This window comes from Struthio camelus, chromosome 2 (genome assembly GCF_040807025.1).
Source record: "Struthio camelus isolate bStrCam1 chromosome 2, bStrCam1.hap1, whole genome shotgun sequence".
Classification (NCBI taxonomy): domain Eukaryota; kingdom Metazoa; phylum Chordata; class Aves; order Struthioniformes; family Struthionidae; genus Struthio; species Struthio camelus.
This window is the reverse complement of record NC_090943.1, coordinates 103,059,370-103,076,569: the sequence shown is the minus strand read 5'-3', so window position 1 is coordinate 103,076,569 and position 17,200 is coordinate 103,059,370. Positions and strand designations below refer to the sequence as shown.

Here is a 17,200-nt window from a genome sequence, read left to right as displayed (position 1 = left end):
TATGTTGACTCGTATTCTGGAATATGAGGTACAGGATTTGTCAAATGAAATGAACAGCTGCACATGCTCTTTGCTCAGCAGAGAGAGACTGGGGAATTTAGAAGCTGATGAGTGCAACTAGATATAGCAAGACCACCTGAAAACCCTACCAGTGCCAGTTCACAGTTACAGAGATCTGACCTAGAAATCCTTCTCACATGTGGTTCCCAGTTCAATGTGTTGCACTGACCTGTGCACTGGCACAACTTAGAAAACACAGCCCTTCTAATAGAGCAGTTTTTTCATCTCATGCATGCCCAAACCTGATTCAAGCTTATCCCATAGCACCTTGGCTACCAAAGGCAGATTGCTATTAAACCAACTGCTGCCTACATTAGTCAGGAACATTGCTTACTAAGTATGTTCAGACTTCTGGTTGTCTTACAGCTGGCGATTATATGATCTTAAAAAGCTACCCAGCGTTCCCCTGCTGGTGAAGGCTATGGCACATGGCTCCATGTCAGAATTGCAGCTTTCTGCAGATCAAGCTGGTCTGTACCACATCATTCTCAGTTCAGACAGCAAGACAGGAGGTGGTATACACAAGAAAGCATCTAAAACACAGCCAGCAAAATATATAACTTCTACACCCATTCAATTTACTTGGGACTTTCCCAGCTTTTTTACCCCAAGTGTTTGCAATAGTAAAAATATATATGTTCAGATGCAAGATTTCATTTTCTGGCCCCGGCATCCTAATAGTTCTTCACCCTGGCTGCAAAACTACATAAACAAGGATGAAATCCTGGCCCCATGCAAATCATGGCAAAATTCCCACTGATTTGAATGAGGCCAGGCGTTCACCCCACACCTTCCAAAATGTGCAAATCCAGATTTAAAATGCATTTTATAAATAGAACTCTAAACTGTTCTTTCCAGGGCTGCATACTTGAAGAGGGAACATCAAAGAGTGCGGCCTTGCCGTTTTCTCTCGACTTTCTCCAAAGCTGCCTAACGGGGATGAAATAGCAACAGTCTTGATCCTGCATTCTCATTGAGATGGTTATCAAAATTAGAAAAATTAGTTAAGACAAAAGAGTGAGAAAGCTATGAATGAAGTTAGGCTCCAGCCCCTGGAATTTTCCTCCAATAGCTCTCGGAGTATTTGTTTGTCTCCTTAACTGCAGTTCATCTTTCATTTTCCCCTGTCACTTATGACCTCCATTCCTCAGTAGGATGCTAGATTCCTTGGCAAAGAGATGCAGGCTGTGTCAGTACCGTTCCTTATATTCCACTGATCATTAACTCATCTGCAAAATTCCTCCCAGATATTTTACTTCTTTCCTTGTGCCTCTGCAGTAGAAGCAGTGTACCTCCAGGCAGCCTTAAAGATTTTCCTTTTGTGGAGAAAACCAAAAGAACTTAACAACATGTGATGAGCACCGGGCTTTTCAGAGAACCCGTTCTGTTTGAGGAAATGCTTGTGAGAGAGCAACACGCTGTACCTTACCCGTAGATAAGTAGCAGCAAGCCATTCAACAGTAAACTGCATGGTCTCCACTTGGTAAGAAATGTAATCCCTCCAAGTCAACAAGTCAGGCAGGGCACTGATAGCTTTCTCAGAACAGAACAGACATTATTACATGTCTGGAGTAAACTAGCAGAAGTTGACACTATGCGTGTCCATGACCACACTAAAGCGTTTTACAAACAGAGCTGTCTGAATTCCCTAAAAGTGTTTGGCAAGTCCAGTATCTCTCAGACTATAGTCTGCAGGCCTCCTGTGGTCTGCAGAAACCTGATGGGGTTCAACGGCTGCACTGTTCTTTTCTTTTGTCTGTCCCCTAAACTGCATGTAATGCAGCTAGAAAAGGCAAGTATTTTCCTAACAGGATTTCAGCAGGATGTGACACTGCAGAAGCAAAAGATGAAATAGGCACTAGGTGAACAGAAGGGAAAGAGGCACATTATGTCACGAGGAGTAATGAAGGGATTTCGCCAGACTCCCTCTACAGAGACTTGTCTCACACTATGAAACTGCTGGGAAAAACTCTGAGCTAGGCGGGTTTTTTTACACTGAATGAACAAATATTGTGCTGTCACAACGCTCGCAGATATAGGCAGCCATTAGAGGGCAGCAGGTTTCTAGCACATGCATTAAAGAGCCCCTTTTTGATACAGGATGTCCCAACAAGCAAAACTCATAGGGCAAGGCAAGAGAAAAGGTATTTAAAAAAAAAAAAGAAAGAAAGAAAGAAAAAGGAAAGAACAATCTCCCATTAAAGAAGCCACTGTTAGCCAAGCACCTACCCACAGGCAATGCAGCCACATACAGTCCTATGCCAGGAATAAAAGTGTTGTAATGTCTCATCTTGAATGAGCCATCCACCATCCTGCTCAGCTATTCTCCTGGAGATGTAAGAATTAGATCTCTGGCAGATACCCTCATTTAACAGCTCAGTGGAAGTCCTTAGTGAAATATTCATTCTGTGGCTTGCCCTCAGCTTCATGTAATGAAAACAGAGAGGAGAAAAATAAAGTAAAATATAATAAAAGCCCTGTAACACACAGGCTGGGATACTTGTGACCCTGGTGCTTTGTTTCGCAAGGAGCAATAAAAACTGCCCCTGCCATCTAGGTGTGATGTCCATTGCTTTATGTGATCTCGTTCTCAGACTGACACTGTGGCTGCTGAAGATGCACCATGTTCAGAGCACAGTATTAACAGATTGCCCCAAAAGTAAGCAACAGGATTTTCCCGGAGACGAAAGGCAGGTTCGACTACTTCTTCATCTGCTGAGCGCAGTTCTGGTAGGAGACAGAAATGCGATAGGCTGCTCTTCTCCATCCCAGCTGATCCAGGCATGCAAACCCTAAGGTGAAGTTTCTTAACACTATGAGCATATGACATAGAGTGGAAATAAAACAGGACTGGGAAGCCAACAGTGACTCGGCTCTGATCACCGAGAGCAACTTATTTGTCCCAGCACATTGCCAACATTTTCAGGCAGCGAGATCTGAAGTGCGAGTCGCAGATTTGAAGCATAACATGATATGAGTGATTTCGAGTGACAGACACACCCAGAGAGATCTCCTCGACGATGGGCTAAATCCAGAGGCTGATGTCGCCCTGCCCCGGGAACACAATGTGCACCGCTCCACGGGGACAGCCCAGCCTGGCCGTCCGCGACCACGTGCTGCTCCCTCCAGCGCGGGGACGCCGGCGAGCCCCACAGTGCCAGCTGCATGTCCCGTGCGGCCGGCAACCGGCCGCGTGCACCTACCTCCCCCCACCCCCCCAACCCCCCCATCCGAAATCACTACTGGGAAACCTCGTGCTGATGCTACCTCTCCTCTTCCGGCTACAAAACACAGCAGCACGCCGGCATGCCGTGTCTCAACAGTGCCTCTGCTTCTCCCCTTCCCAGACAGACAAATTGAGAATATTATTGCTGTTCTGACTGATAGGGCTGGTGACAGTGAACATTTGCATCGCGAGCCACCGCGAGCCACCTTCCTCGGCAAACTGAAGGACGTGCCGGGGCTGGAGGGGCCCTTAGGGCCTCACAGCAGGGAGCTGCAGATGCTCCTACCCTGCACTTCTTCCCCGTGGCACGTGCCCGTGCCAGCACTTCGGGAAGGGTCAGGCTGCGGTCTCTCTGCCGCCGGGACCGTAAGCACACGGGGCCGCTGTGTCCAGCTCCCACTCTCACAGCTACCTGCCGCGATACAGTCTGCCTCGTAAACCTCCCTCACCCACGCGAGAAGTCTGTTTTGCAACGCCTAACATTTACCTAACTTCCCACCTCAGTTTACGCATGGCGAGTTTGTTATACCTATTTGCTTTTGTGTCAGCATTGTCCTTTAACTTAAATAGCTCCTCTTCCTCCTTAGCATTAACCTCCAGGATATATTTATAGAGAGGAATCATATCCCTCTCCCAGCCTTCATGGTGCTGGACTAAATAAGCCAAGCTCTTTCAGTCTACTTTTATCACATGGGCTCTCCAACACCCTAATCCTCCCTGCAGCCTTTCTTTGCACCTGTTCCAGTGTGAATCAATCTTTTTTGAACGCGGATGACCATAACTGCACAGCATTGTATAGATGGCAGGTCACATTGCTTTTTACAACATAATGAGTATTTCCTTTTCTCAAACACGGACTCTTTACATCCTGCAGCCAGGGATCTCACTTGCCCTTTTACTAGCCACAGAGTTATAGCGGTTTCAGAATCACTCGGAGTAAGAAACTGGGTCCTACAGAAAGGTCCACTAAGTGTTAGTGCAAAATACCCCTTGGCAACAGTGATAATGAAGAGGTACCAGATGCATCATATTTAAAGCAGTCCCGGAAGCATCCTATTTAAACAACTAACACTCCAAAAATTATCTTGGAGCCATGTTGTGGACAGGATTTTGAAATGTTCAGGAGCCAGAAAAATCAAAATTCTTTTTCTGTGACAATCAAGCACTTAAAGACCTGTCAAATTTAATATGGAAAAAATGTGAAAAGGTTGTATGGACAAGGAATGTAATGAAAATCATTCACAGATTGTAAAGTAATTCTTAAACCAGTAGAGCTAAGTATGATGTGTGTCATAAAGAGCAAATCATGGCCACTGTCCCACATGCCTTTTGTAGTTTCTCTGAGTCACTGTGCAATTGTTCCCGTGTTGCTGCTGTGCTTTTTCCTCTTCCACGGTCTTTGTTGGCACCCACCCCGAAGAATCCCGATATTTCCATCTTTGATCCTTTCACACCCTGACTGCGCTTAAGTGGTGAAAGGAGCCAATCTTCTCTCTGTACATCTTAGGTCCTGAACATCCGTGCCCGAAACACCATAACCCAGAACAGCTCCCGGGCTTCCCTAAAGGCAAGTTTTGTGCAGTGACCTGCTACGGAGCCCAGCCACAGCCCAGCCACGCCACAGTGAAGCTCCTATCACATCTGACCAGGCAGCTCCTTTCCTTTCTGAGGCCTCTGAACACCAGATGCCTGCACTGATAAAGGAGGATGACCACTCCACATGCCTCCAGCTGCCTTCCTTAGAGTATCCTTAGGATATTACAAAGGGCAGGAAAAGGCACCCGACTTAGGGCCTTGTATGCCAGCAGGCCTGGAAAGGAGATGGGGGAAAGGTACCTCCACCCAGCATCCTTCTGTCTTCCCTGCTCTAGGAAACACTAGCGATTCAGTGCCACCAAAAATGTTTAATGGTAATAATGCAAAATATCATTTTCAAGCCCTTCAGTTGCATTAGCCTAAGCTTTTTCTTCTCCCATTTGTTTTCTGTACTAGATGGGTCTTGCTTGTTTACAAAAGGTGACCCCGGGGAGTGCACACTGACCTCCTGAAAGGATGCAGAGTGCCCTTTGTCCTGTCATGCAGCGGTCCATGCCCAGCCCGCTCTGCTAGTGGTCACTAGAGGCCACTCTCCAAGCTGCTAAGGAGCAACCAGCAGCTGTGTCTTGTCACTGTCCTCCCCTCCCACCCCTGCCTGCTGCCCTGCTCAGTGGAGCTTAGCTGGGAACCAAAGGGGAGGCACAGATAACTGGTGGAGCTGGTACTGACTGGGAACTGTGGGGGGGCAGGGGGGGGGAGGAGAGGAGCTGAGGCTGGGAGAGAAGGAAGAAAAACATGCTGCTGCAAGTCCTTCCCCCATGAGGTCTGAAGAGAAGAAAGCTGACTGCTGACAAGGAAGATTAAGAGGCCCTCCCTTGCCTGTGCCAGCCCATCCCTGCGGAGAACTGCTGCTTTGGGTCCTGCCCGGAAACCTGCGGCAGCGCAGAGAGCTGGCGCTGGGGGCACGGGAATGGAGGGGCCTCACGCTTGTCTGAACGCAGACAGGGGCCCGGGCTTTGTACACCCAGGTTTCACCTTCCCCCAAACTCCTGATGGACGGAGGATTCTTCAGGTCCTCTGTTACCTAAGTGAGGGAGGTTTCCTAAGTGAGGGAGGATCTATAAGGGAGAAAGGGGCAGAAAATGAGGAGGTGGTGTGGAAGGCAGAGAGCAAGTGAGGCCAAGGCGAGCCCTTGCCCCCGGAGAATCCCAGCAGACAATTCTGAGACACTCTCCTTAATATAGCACCATCTGCCTGGCTATTTTCTCCTCTGGCTCACATACAGTGATCTCCACATTACAATCAGCATGGCTGGCATACTTGAGCGAGCTGCAGCCTAGCGAGGTCAGGCAGGGAGCAATTGCAGCATATGCACAGCAGCAAGGACTTCAGCCCCGGCTCACAAACGCAGTGAGTTCTCCAGGTCCCTGAACAGTCTTTGCTGAAGCCTGTGCTGCTCCATCTTCCCTGCTTAGACCCGTACTGACTGGACTAGCCAGTATGTGCTGCCTCGAACCAATGTGAAAGCGGTCTGGTCCCTGGGGAGTGTATAGCCATGCAGCAGGGGCTGGTATACGGGACAAAGAAGGAAGATCTACTACAGCAGAACAGGTATACTTGGGTACTGGACTGAGAAACAGTTTGTCAGCTTTCATGGTTTTGCCACAAGTCGCATTATTCTGTATTTTTTCTTTGCACCTCAGAGCGAAGAGCCTCATTCTTTTGCAGAAATATCATCTTGCAAAAGAAGCAAGGAAAAAGAATGCCACATTTTTGGTTTTGTGTTTATTTTTTTTCTTTGAGCTTGACATTTTGAAGCTAAACTGATTTTCCTCTGATTGAGTATGGCGGCAGAAGGAATACTAAAACATGACATATGTCTCTTCTCAGAGGGTGTGCTTGCCTACATCTTTTTTGTCTTTTTGTTTGTTTTATCTACACAGACTTTGTGCTCTCTGATGCAGAACCAGGACCTGACCTGTCTCTGTGTTTACCCTGCATCTCACAAAGCTTGAGCTGCCATGCAAATTATAATTACAACCATTTATATGGCTAAGCAAAAGCCTTCTTTTTTCTTTTCCCTAAGATGGGTGTGACACAGGGATAGACTGGGCAAAGTTTGCAAAATGTTTTGTACCATGTGATGATTGCTCCATCTTTTGAGCTGAGTTAGGGCTCCCAAGAAGAGAGGGAATTTGCCAGGGTAGTTCCAGTGAGGACCAAGGACTTGTCTGACACAGCAGAGGTCTGTACTTTTCCCTGAAAAGACAGCGTGATGTCCATCTATATACACTGAAATCAAATCCAATGATAAATTTCCTCTCATATGAAGTAACCCTGTAGCACAAATCAAGATTAATTGACATCCCCATGTCTACCACAGCTGCACAAATGGTCAGTACAGCACAAGTGGGGCCTGTTTGCTAATCATGCAGCAGCTAAGAGCAGACCTTGGATTACTGTGGTCTATAGTAATATATCACTTTCCATAAAAAGAAAAGAACATTGTGCTCTCTTTCCCAACACTATTTCACCCCAGCTCATCAGTTGCCCAGAAACACTCTCCTCTCCCAACCCTTGCATTGCAGAACGAGTGTTTTTTAATCCTGGAGAAGTTCTGCTGTGCTGAACTAAAGCAAAAGGAACAGCGACAAATGGGTGGGGGTGAGGGGAAGATTTTTTTAACAGTAAGAAACGGCAGTGCTAGGGGAGTTTCCAGGCTCGTAAAAGTCTAAAGGCCATTCTTTCCTCACTAATGGCTTCAAAGTACTATGCTGTAATAGTGGCAGGGAGAATATTTGACAGAAGTGAGCGTACTCTTCTCTCCTCAGAAGAATTTCATCTTTCACGCTCTGCTGTCGAGCCGAGTCACTGCTCCATTTCAGTTGTAGTAGCCTTTTAAAGCACATACATTACGTACTCATATTGTGAAACCAGTCATTTCGCAAACTGGCTAAAGTTTTCAGTCATTTTGCAAAATGACAGAAGATAATAGGTAGGCACATGAAATCCTTACCCTCTGGCTATTACTAACTCACTAACTCAGAGAGAGATGTAAAACTAATCTTATGTTCATTTCTACAGCCATGCAATCTTTTGTAATTACTTCTAAAGCCAGTCAGTGACACCCATCACGTGACACAGCTAACTGGTATTTTCACAACTGAGTCTACTGTAACACCAGAAAGACATTTCAGTCTTGCCCGTAACATCTGCCTCTGTTTGTCTTACAGTCCTCTGGCCCACTGCAAATCCATTAGCCAAGCCAACTTCCACCAAATGAATATTGAAAACTGTCTGAATCAATCATAAAAATTTCTTTCCATAGCCTCATCAGCAGGAAAATCAAAGAAACAATCACCAAAAGAAAAAAGAGACTGCAATTACACTGGCCCCAAAACAAGGTACTATATTTAGGCAGAAATACACAAGCTCCCAAATATAGGATGAAGAAGCAACTGGTTAGGTAGAAGTTCTGCAGGGAACGATCAGGGTCATACGCTGAATATCAGTCAACAATGCAACACCATTATGAAAAAGGCAGACAACATGCTACAGGAGAAGAGCCTTCAGGACAGGTGAAGTAATCCTTCCATCTTACCTAGTACTAACCAGGCCTCACCCAGACTACTGTCCAGTTTTGAACATGGCCCTTTAACAACAACAAACCAACTGAAAAGAGTCCAGAAGAGAGGAGTAAGATAGATCACAGGTCTAGAAAACATCATCAGTGATGAAGGGCTGGAAGAACGGCTTCCATTTGAGAATATCTTGCTCAAAGCAAAGTTGCTGAAAGCACAGTTTCTCTCGGAAAAGTCTACTTTTGATAACTAGAGTGCATGAAGATGCCCACAGGGCCAGGGCTTACAAAACAGGCAGTCTGCGAATGTCTCCAATTTGCAGTCACTTTGTGGGGTGACTGAGAAGTCAAGTAGTGAGATAAAATGTCTGCAATTCCTGTGACAAAATTTTTAAACTTTTAGTCTCTTCACAAGTAAAACATTCTGCAAACTTAATAAAAGCTGTAGTCATTCCATGAATTTATTGATTTAATAGGATGACTAAATGCTTACGAAAATACTTTTTAAAATTTTTGTAACCAATTGGGCCACTCTGTTGTAATACCTGAGCAGCTTGCAATGGCAGAACCCAGCTGAGACTAAGGGAGGCAGCACGCTCGTTTTTCAAAAGAAGACAGCAAAAGCTGCTTTGCAGAATTTGACCACAGAAACCACTGGAGTCTCTGGCTGAACCCAGATCCAGACCCAAATCTTCTGAGCTCAAGCCCCCTGTCCTGTCCCTTGGAGTCTGCACACCCTCCCCACCTTTCGTGCTGCTCTTGTTCTCATTCTCCAGTTCGTTACAGTAGCAGTGTACCTACACACAGCAAACTACCTGTATCCTATGGGATGTAACGCAAGTTATCTCTAAGAATAGGAATAAATCTAGTCAATTTTGGCCTTGCAGGGAAATTCAGATTCAGAATCAAGGTTGGTGGCTCAAGTCACCTCCCGCTACAGCCCCTGCAATGCAGGTGAGCACTGATACAATTCGTGTCAGATTAGGGAACGCCGTTCCTTACTACTCCACCTGACATGTAGGCACCAACCAAGCATGGAAATACCAAGAAATATCAAGAGAGACATTCAGTTATCTCAGTACTTGTTGTGCAGGGCAGAAGAGGTCTTTCTAGGTCTAGCTGCTTTCTGTTTAAATCCTTGTTTGGCTTGAGGCATGTGTATACACAGCTTTCATTTCCTCTCCTCTTTCCCCACGCTCTCACTCTCTCACATACACAAATTACTCTGGAACGGGGCTGCCTGGCACTCCTCAGAGTTATTTTCTGACTATAACATGCATCTCTCCGCTATGAAAAAAGAAGTGACTGGAGTCAGACTTTTCCCAGCAGTTCTCCTCCAGTGCCAGCCAGTCCCTCTGTACCGCTGCTGGCCTTGGAGTGTGGGTTGGACGTACCCAAGTGATGTTGACAGTACCCTCCTCAGGTGCCATTAATGGTGGAGTTACAGCAGCAGAGCTTAGCAAGAGCTACAAAACCCAGCCTGCGAAGCTGGGTGAATACTTCAGTGGTGAGTCCTTACCCGGAACTCTGCGCTGCCCTGGCTGCGCTGACAGGCGCACCCAAGCCGGGGAGTATAAAGTTAACTCTGCTCAGTCGGCACAGCCTGCAGGGTAGATTGATTGCAGTGTAGACGCATCCCAAATTTCTAAGCCTGCCGGTCAGCCTCAGGACTCTCCACTGATATATCCCCAGGGGAAATCTGAAAAAATAACTGATTCTATAAAAGTAGCCTATCAGCTTTAACTTTCACAACGCTTTTTCCTCCAGTTTATGCTGGTAAAACACGCAAGCTCTCCCCCCGCAGCTATCACAACGGTCTCGCCCCTTCAAGACCTGCGGCTGCCGAGGCAGAGGTGCAGATTTATAGTGCTGGGTTTTGCAGAGTATAATGCTGAGCCTCAGGGATCAAGGGTTATGACATTTTTATGGCCTCTCCCCCCCCCCCATATGAATATGAAGCAACCGTAAGGAAAAACATCTGGTTTCACTTTTCTTTTCTTCACCACTGTTCCCATCTGACAAAACCTTAAAAACTTGCCAGTGTGCTAGTGAACTGCGTGTGCCAACAGCCTGCGAGGAGCCAACGCTTTTTTGGTGTCATCACAGTGAGAGTACGCTACCCTGGAAGGAGCGGCTCCATCATTGCTAGAAGGCAAGAATACCCCGACTTTGTCCCGCTAACAGCTGCGCTGGCAACCCTCCGCCATCTCTAGAGCAGGCTGAAGGATTTCTAAAAGGCTGCCCTCCATCTTGATCTCATTACAGAGCTGCATCTCCAGAGGAAAACGTGGGCCACTGCGGAGAACGCTGTGAGGGGAAGCAACCCTTACTAAGCACAGGGAAAGCACACTGCAAGGAGAAGTCCTGCCTCCCCGCTCACCTCAGGTTTCATTTGACCTGGCCGCTCCTCAGAGGGATTCTGTGCTGCCATAAAAAGAGGCTTGCTTTCTTTCTGAAAGCTGGCATGCTAAGTAAGGTTTGGGCCGTAGCTTCTCCTCGGTGCTGGGGGCTAATCTGGACCAGAAAAAGAGAGACATGCCCGAAAATCCAGGCACAGCTCCTTGACTCTCAGGGCTGGTCTGCATCACGCCTGGTTCCAGGCCTGATGAACACTACCAAGCAAGAAAAGAAATTTAAAAGACTACAACTCCAAGGCTGATCTGGCAAAGGTGGCTGAGTTCCTGCTTTCCACAGCTAGAAGCCAGGTAGTGCTGACACAGCATAATCAGTTCCCTTCGGATATTTTTTTTATCAGAGGAAAGACAAAATTAAACTGTTTCAAGGAATCGAAAGTATTTCTCCCTTATCTGAAGGAGGGGATGGTATATATGTGACAGGCAAAGGGCAGAGTTGCAGCTCTGGAAACCTCCAGAAATAATCTCACATCTCACTTGCCCACTTCAGAGTTCATATCTGGGGGGGATACCCCCAAAGGAAACCAGGTGGACCACATGGATACCTCTAATAAAAGACGAACAACCTCAAAATAGCACAATGTGCTGACCATCAGGGATGTGCTGTTGAATACCATCAGCTGCTACGGAAGCCCCTGAGATGTGAGGGTGCTTAGCAGAGCTGAGATGCCAGGACTGCATGACAATAAAGATTGTATCTTAAGCATTAGAAACAAATCTTAACAGTGGGAAACCCAAATAATGAAGCTGGTCTCTGAGGAAGGTCTCTCAGGGACTAGAACCAAAAGTGTTCAAGGAAAAGGATTTCGAACATCAGGAAATGTGCAAAGAAAAATTCTGTTCTGTGCTGTGGGCTGCAAGAGAGGACCCAGGGTATTGTTTTCCAGTTTTTTTCTCTCTTTTTGACTGCCCTTCTTGACTATGCCAATAAAAAAACACCACTCCCTCCTCTTATTCTTTTTCTTTGTTTACTTAACTTTTTTCCTCATAGCAACTGCATAAAGCTGAATCCATCTGATATTTCCAAGTAACCAAGACCATTATTCACTGAAGGCACTGGCCTGGATCCTAATTGCTGCTGGTCTCATACTCAACGCAAGAGTAGCAAACAGCTGTAAATATCTCAGTACAGTACTCCACTCATGTCAGGCTGACCCTAATTCTTCTAAGTCCCCTGGAGTACAAATAAAACTTCACCAACATTGTGCCAGAGAAAATAGGTGTGCTAGGTAGACTTTGGAAGGAAAAACAGCAGCATGAAAGTGGACAAGGTAGAGATATTGTTTTATTCGTTTTTCTGAGGCACAAGAAGGGTAGGCAGGTGAAAGGTGTCAACAGCCGCTGGTATCTACAGGCTATGTGATGCTGTGAAGAGACCTTACAGCCAAGTGAGACTATGACAATAAGGACTTTCCAGATCATGTCCCTGTGCCCTGAGTGTGTTTGTCAAGAAGCCTGGAACATCTCCCTTTTCACATCATCTTCCAAATGTTTGTTCCAGACGTGCTGCTATTCTGGCATTATGTGCTTTGTTCACCCTATTTCCCCCTCTTCACACAAAGAGCCTGTGTTTCATACAGACCTTTTTTCAAGGCTAAAGAGCATCATAATTATCAGGTAACAACACTGCATTGTGCGGGTGACGAGGTCAGTGTAAAAAGTGTAAAACCCTTAAGGAGGAGGGTGACTTCTAGGCTCTCTGTGCTTTGCTTCTCTCCTTGCCAAAGTCAGAGAGGAAAAAAGGACAGGACAGCAAAACACATGGTGAAGCAGGAAGCATGGCGCTGTTGTTTGTAATCTACTGCACTGCTACAACCAGAGGAATTCAAAGAAAGAAATCACAGTGCAAGAATCTGACTATTTCACAATCCCTCCCCTCAAAAAGATAATCACTAAAATAGCTTCCTTTTTTTCCCCTTTTCAAAGTGCAGTCCCCATCGAAGATGGGAGAAATAGAGCCCAGTTTCTTACCAGCTCCTCAGAGAGTTAGGCCCTTGTAACACTCCCTCATCTTTTACTGCCCTTATTCTTCAAATCCTGCCCATCCCTCGGGTTTTTTTTTTTACATTGCCCTTCTGCTCTCCTGCTCATCTATCACATGGTATCTCCCTTTCCTGCTCACTTCCTCCTCTTCTCTGATCTGCTCTCTCGTTCCAGCATCCCTCGCTCGCCCCCTAAACCGCGTTAGGATATCAGCATTCCTCTGATGCCTTCGGTCCCCTCATCCCACATGGCTGGCTGGGCCCGGCCAGCAGTTCCCATCCTGGCAGCTGATCTGCAGGAGGCCCCAACCTGCCACTTCTCGCGGCTGACTCAATTTAGCAGCACAGAGGAGTCAGAGGTAACCACAGCACAACCTCTGGCAAGGGATTTCAACCCAACTGGGGGAGGCAAAGAAGGCACAGTACAAAAGTCCACTGCTGCATACCAGGAGATGGAAATCAGTGCAGCTGGTACTGTGTGTTCAGCTCTCAGCCAAAGTCCTTTCTCTCAAGGTTGTGCTGACAGACTATGAAAACAATGACTGAAAGCATAGCATGAAAGTGAGCGATGGGGAACTTTCCCCAGAAGACAGAGTCTGCAAAGAGGAAGGTTCAAGGTATTTTGTTTATAAGTCAAGCCCTTGGCAGGGACAAAGAGGGAGAATTAAAGGTGTTAATCTAGCATACACCTAATGCTTCTTGAGATGCCTGTGTATTTCTCCCACTTCTCTCATATAAGCTCTCCCTTTCGGACTCTGTTCTTAAGTGTGTGATGTTACAGAAAGACACCACAGACCTTCCCATTAGCTCCCAGTCGGGAGGTATAAAAAGGTGTATGCTGCATATTAAGGCATGTTGCAAGAAGATTTTTAACAGGAACAAATATTTACCATCATTCTGGATGGCTGCTATGCCACATTACATTCTTCTTGGCACAGCAGAGCAGACAAATATTCTTGGGAAAATAAATAGATTTCTGCCATCACAAACGGCTGACAAACACTTCAGGCCACTAAACCCTAGGTCCTCGTTTTTCCTTAGCAAGCTGGAGGCCCTACCCTGGGTAGGACTACGCACAGACCTGGCTTCTCAGGTGTCTTTGACAGGACAAAAGAGCTACAGAGTGATATAAATAATAGTTATTAGAAGGCTGCAGACACCCAGCGCAGTGAGACCTGCATGAAGGACTGCAGACACGTTCCCCTGTGTTCACTAGCTGCCTCTAAAGATCTCCCAAGATTTCTGCTGCCATTTTATTTCATCTCTTGTTTAAGTGCCACGTCTACCAGGCGAACGAATTCCCTGTGTGCTCTTAAGCCAAGTTTCATTCCAGCATGTCAAAACCGCTGCCGTACACTGCAGCATTTTTTTCCGAGTGAACTATTCCCCCACCCCCCCGCAGGTCTTACCGATGGCAGTGCGAGGTTGTATAACTATGCACTCGCCGCTTGATAATAGCAAGAACCAGGATTTCCTGGTATGCCAGAAATGGGTTGTGCCACTCCTGCCTGTGTGAAAGGGGTGGGACAGGAGGCGAAGCAGCCATCGGGTGTTACAGCTCTGGGTCCTGTCTGTGCACCTTGACATCCTGCCAGGCTATAATAAGAGAGACCTGCAGGGAGCAACATATGTCAAAGTCGGTAATTTTCCTTCCTGCCTTCGCTCCTTGAAACCGCCTCAACTGGATAAACGCCCGCCCAGTTCCTTCTTTGGAGACTCAGCGGAGCATGCACACCGCACGAACAGCTGCCAGCTCTGCTGGAAAATGTGCAGACCCAGAGATCACCTGTGACTGCGCAGCCTTGGCGTGAGCTGTTCTGCACGTCTGCAGCCTGACAGCAGGGCTGCGGCTTCCCGAGGCGGCGGCGGTGGCGGCAGCTGACCGCGGCCCGGCCCGGCCCCTCTCAACCCGCAGCTGGGGGCGCCTCCGAAAACGCGCCTCCTCCCAGCAGGGAGGGTGACCCCAGCTCCTCCAGAGCCCGCCTGAACCTTCCCTCATTTCGAAGCCAAACCGTGCTAATAACCCCTCCTCTCCCCTGCCCTCCCCTCCCCCCAGCAATTTCCAGCTTCCCTGGGCAGCCGCCGTGTCAGCCCACACCTGGAAAGGGCATTCTTGGATCATCTGCAGCTGGATCTGAGCCAGATGCTCGAAGGGCTTGAAAGCGCCCTTGCGCCAGCCTTTTTCCACGCACCCTGAGCGCTCCGCACGCGCGCAGGGACTGAGGGTGACTTCGGCTTGCCCCAACGCATGCCCCTGTGCCATGGCAATTACTCAGCTGGGATGCAGCCCTAGAAATGGGGAGCTGGACTCGGCGAACTAACTTGTGCCGTTTTCTGTGGCGTGCCCAAATCTGGCCCCGCAAGCAGAATTGCCAAATGCTGTGCAAAAGAGCCCAGCCTCTTGAGTTTTACAGCGGTTTAGATAACTTGTACAGCATCCAGCTTTTTAACTGCTTCTATGTACGAAACTCAGATGCCACATCATTCGAGGCTGTCCCATCCCTAGTCAGGGCCAAGCTGGCTCAGGATTTTGTGTAAGGGAAACCGATAAACTCGCCCGGCCAGAGCTGCCATTTCCTCCATCTCTGAGCTTCCTGAGTTGCCAAAGCAGCTCTGCTTCGCTGGCCCTCCTTCCTCCCCCTCCTCCCCCGGCTCTCTGTGCTGCTGCCTCCTCTCCAGCTACTCACAAATGCATGTGTCCCACTTTACACTTCCTAAGCCCCGGCGTGAATATGGGATTTGCAGGCAGTCTACTCATGTGACATGAATTCCAGGGAAAACAGCAGCATCGGTGTCGTTATCGAGTTACGAGTTTCACTGAATTGCCCACATTAAATGCAGCCGGGCTCCCAGCAGCGCCTGGCGCAGGAAGGCTTTCCGAGCTGGGAGGGGATAGCCCGGCAGCTTGTTTGACAAGAGCAAGAAAGACCACATAACTCACCCCCAGCTAATTCAGCTAATTCATTTCTAAACGCCGTATCGAGGCAGGCATGTCGTGAACGGAGAAGTGCAAACTCGCAGAGACCTAGAGGGAGCTCAGGGCTGCGTATTCCCCCGTTCCTCTGCCTGCCTCTCAGTTGTCTGCGTAAATGATTCAGAAAATGTGGTTTAATCAGACTCAGCTCCTGCCATCTGTAAAGTGAGACGCTATAGGGACTGGGTATTGTAACGTATTGCATAATAGAAATGCCTTTCATTAAGTGTACTTTGTGCAACACGTCCCATTGCCATCATTTACAGGGATCAGAGCGAGGTTTTAAGGCTCCTTTTCTCTTTGGGGCGTAGTGACTCACTGCGGCGGACGAGCAGGCCACGCAGACCCCCGCACCCCCCAACCCTGACTCAGAGGCTTTTGATTATAGGGACACGTTTGAGATGCCAGACAAGTGCTCTTCCAGGAACTCCCTCCTCTCACTGCCCTGCCAGTATCTTTGCTAATAGATGTTTTGTACTGTCTCAGATGAGGCAGAAAGGATGGAAATTCAGGGAACTTCTGGACAGTCCACAACTAAACCCAGATGTCAGATCAAAGGTACCAATCAATCAGCTTGGCCAGTGACACCCCGGCACATAAAGATGTGATGACATAATTCCATCCTCTCTCATGCCAGGAAGTTTTAACAGTAAAACCAAAACGCACCCTGGTAGTTTGTGCAGATGAGCGTTTTCCAAGATGTCTGACGACTCTGACCGGGCCCTCCCGACAGGGTGCACGAGAGGCATCGTTTTACAAACCTTTCAGATGATGTGCCTTGCACTTTTTGAAGCTGTAACATGTTCATCTGTTGTAGTGAGAATGCAACCCAATTTCCTGAAAATGCACCCGGCACTGCTCCCCCATCCACCTGGCTGCATCAGAAACCATGTGAGTTGGCACAGGGAAGCCCAGGCACCCGGATGGCGCAGAGCCACCCGGCTGCAATGCTGCCGAGTGAACCCATGACCCTAACGGATGCAACCCCTGCTCCCACGTCCCCGTGGGTTTCAGTGTGTCGCCCAGGCTACCACTACCAAAATACCCAGTCCGGTTGTATGGGGATGAACTGGTCACGCACAAGCATCAGCGTTTGGAAAGTGACTCAGAGAGTCAGCTGTAGACATTAATGAAATGCATTAAAAACAAAAAAAAAAAAAGAGGAAGAGTAGACATCAAAGTGACCAACAGAGGACTCAGAAACCAATGGATTTCGCACTTGGTTGATTGTTAGAATTAATTACATGGAAGGAGCTGTGAGCGTGTTTGTACCACACTGCTCCGCCTGCACAGATGGAAGCTCAAGAGCTAGCGAGGCTGCAGGACTCAGATGTTACAGAGGATCCAGTTGCACCACACGTTTCCACCTCTTGCTCAAGCTCCCCCAGGTGAGTGCCTGGGTTTGGTTCCTGCGGTACTGCGCCATGT

The 17,200-nt window shown here is 47.8% G+C and overlaps 1 long non-coding RNA gene across 1 annotated transcript in view; it reads right to left on the bottom strand.

Moving 5' to 3' along the window:
• LOC138065985 (uncharacterized) overlaps positions 1 to 14,236 on the bottom strand; it is a 151,172-nt gene extending 136,936 nt beyond the window's left edge. The window contains exons 1-2 of the long non-coding RNA XR_011139086.1: positions 14,208 to 14,236; positions 9,922 to 10,101 (exon numbers count right to left, since the gene is read on the bottom strand). This is a non-coding gene — a long non-coding RNA (uncharacterized lncRNA). The remainder of the gene's footprint in view (positions 1 to 9,921; positions 10,102 to 14,207) is intronic.
• Positions 14,237 to 17,200: the final 2,964 nt, after the last annotated feature.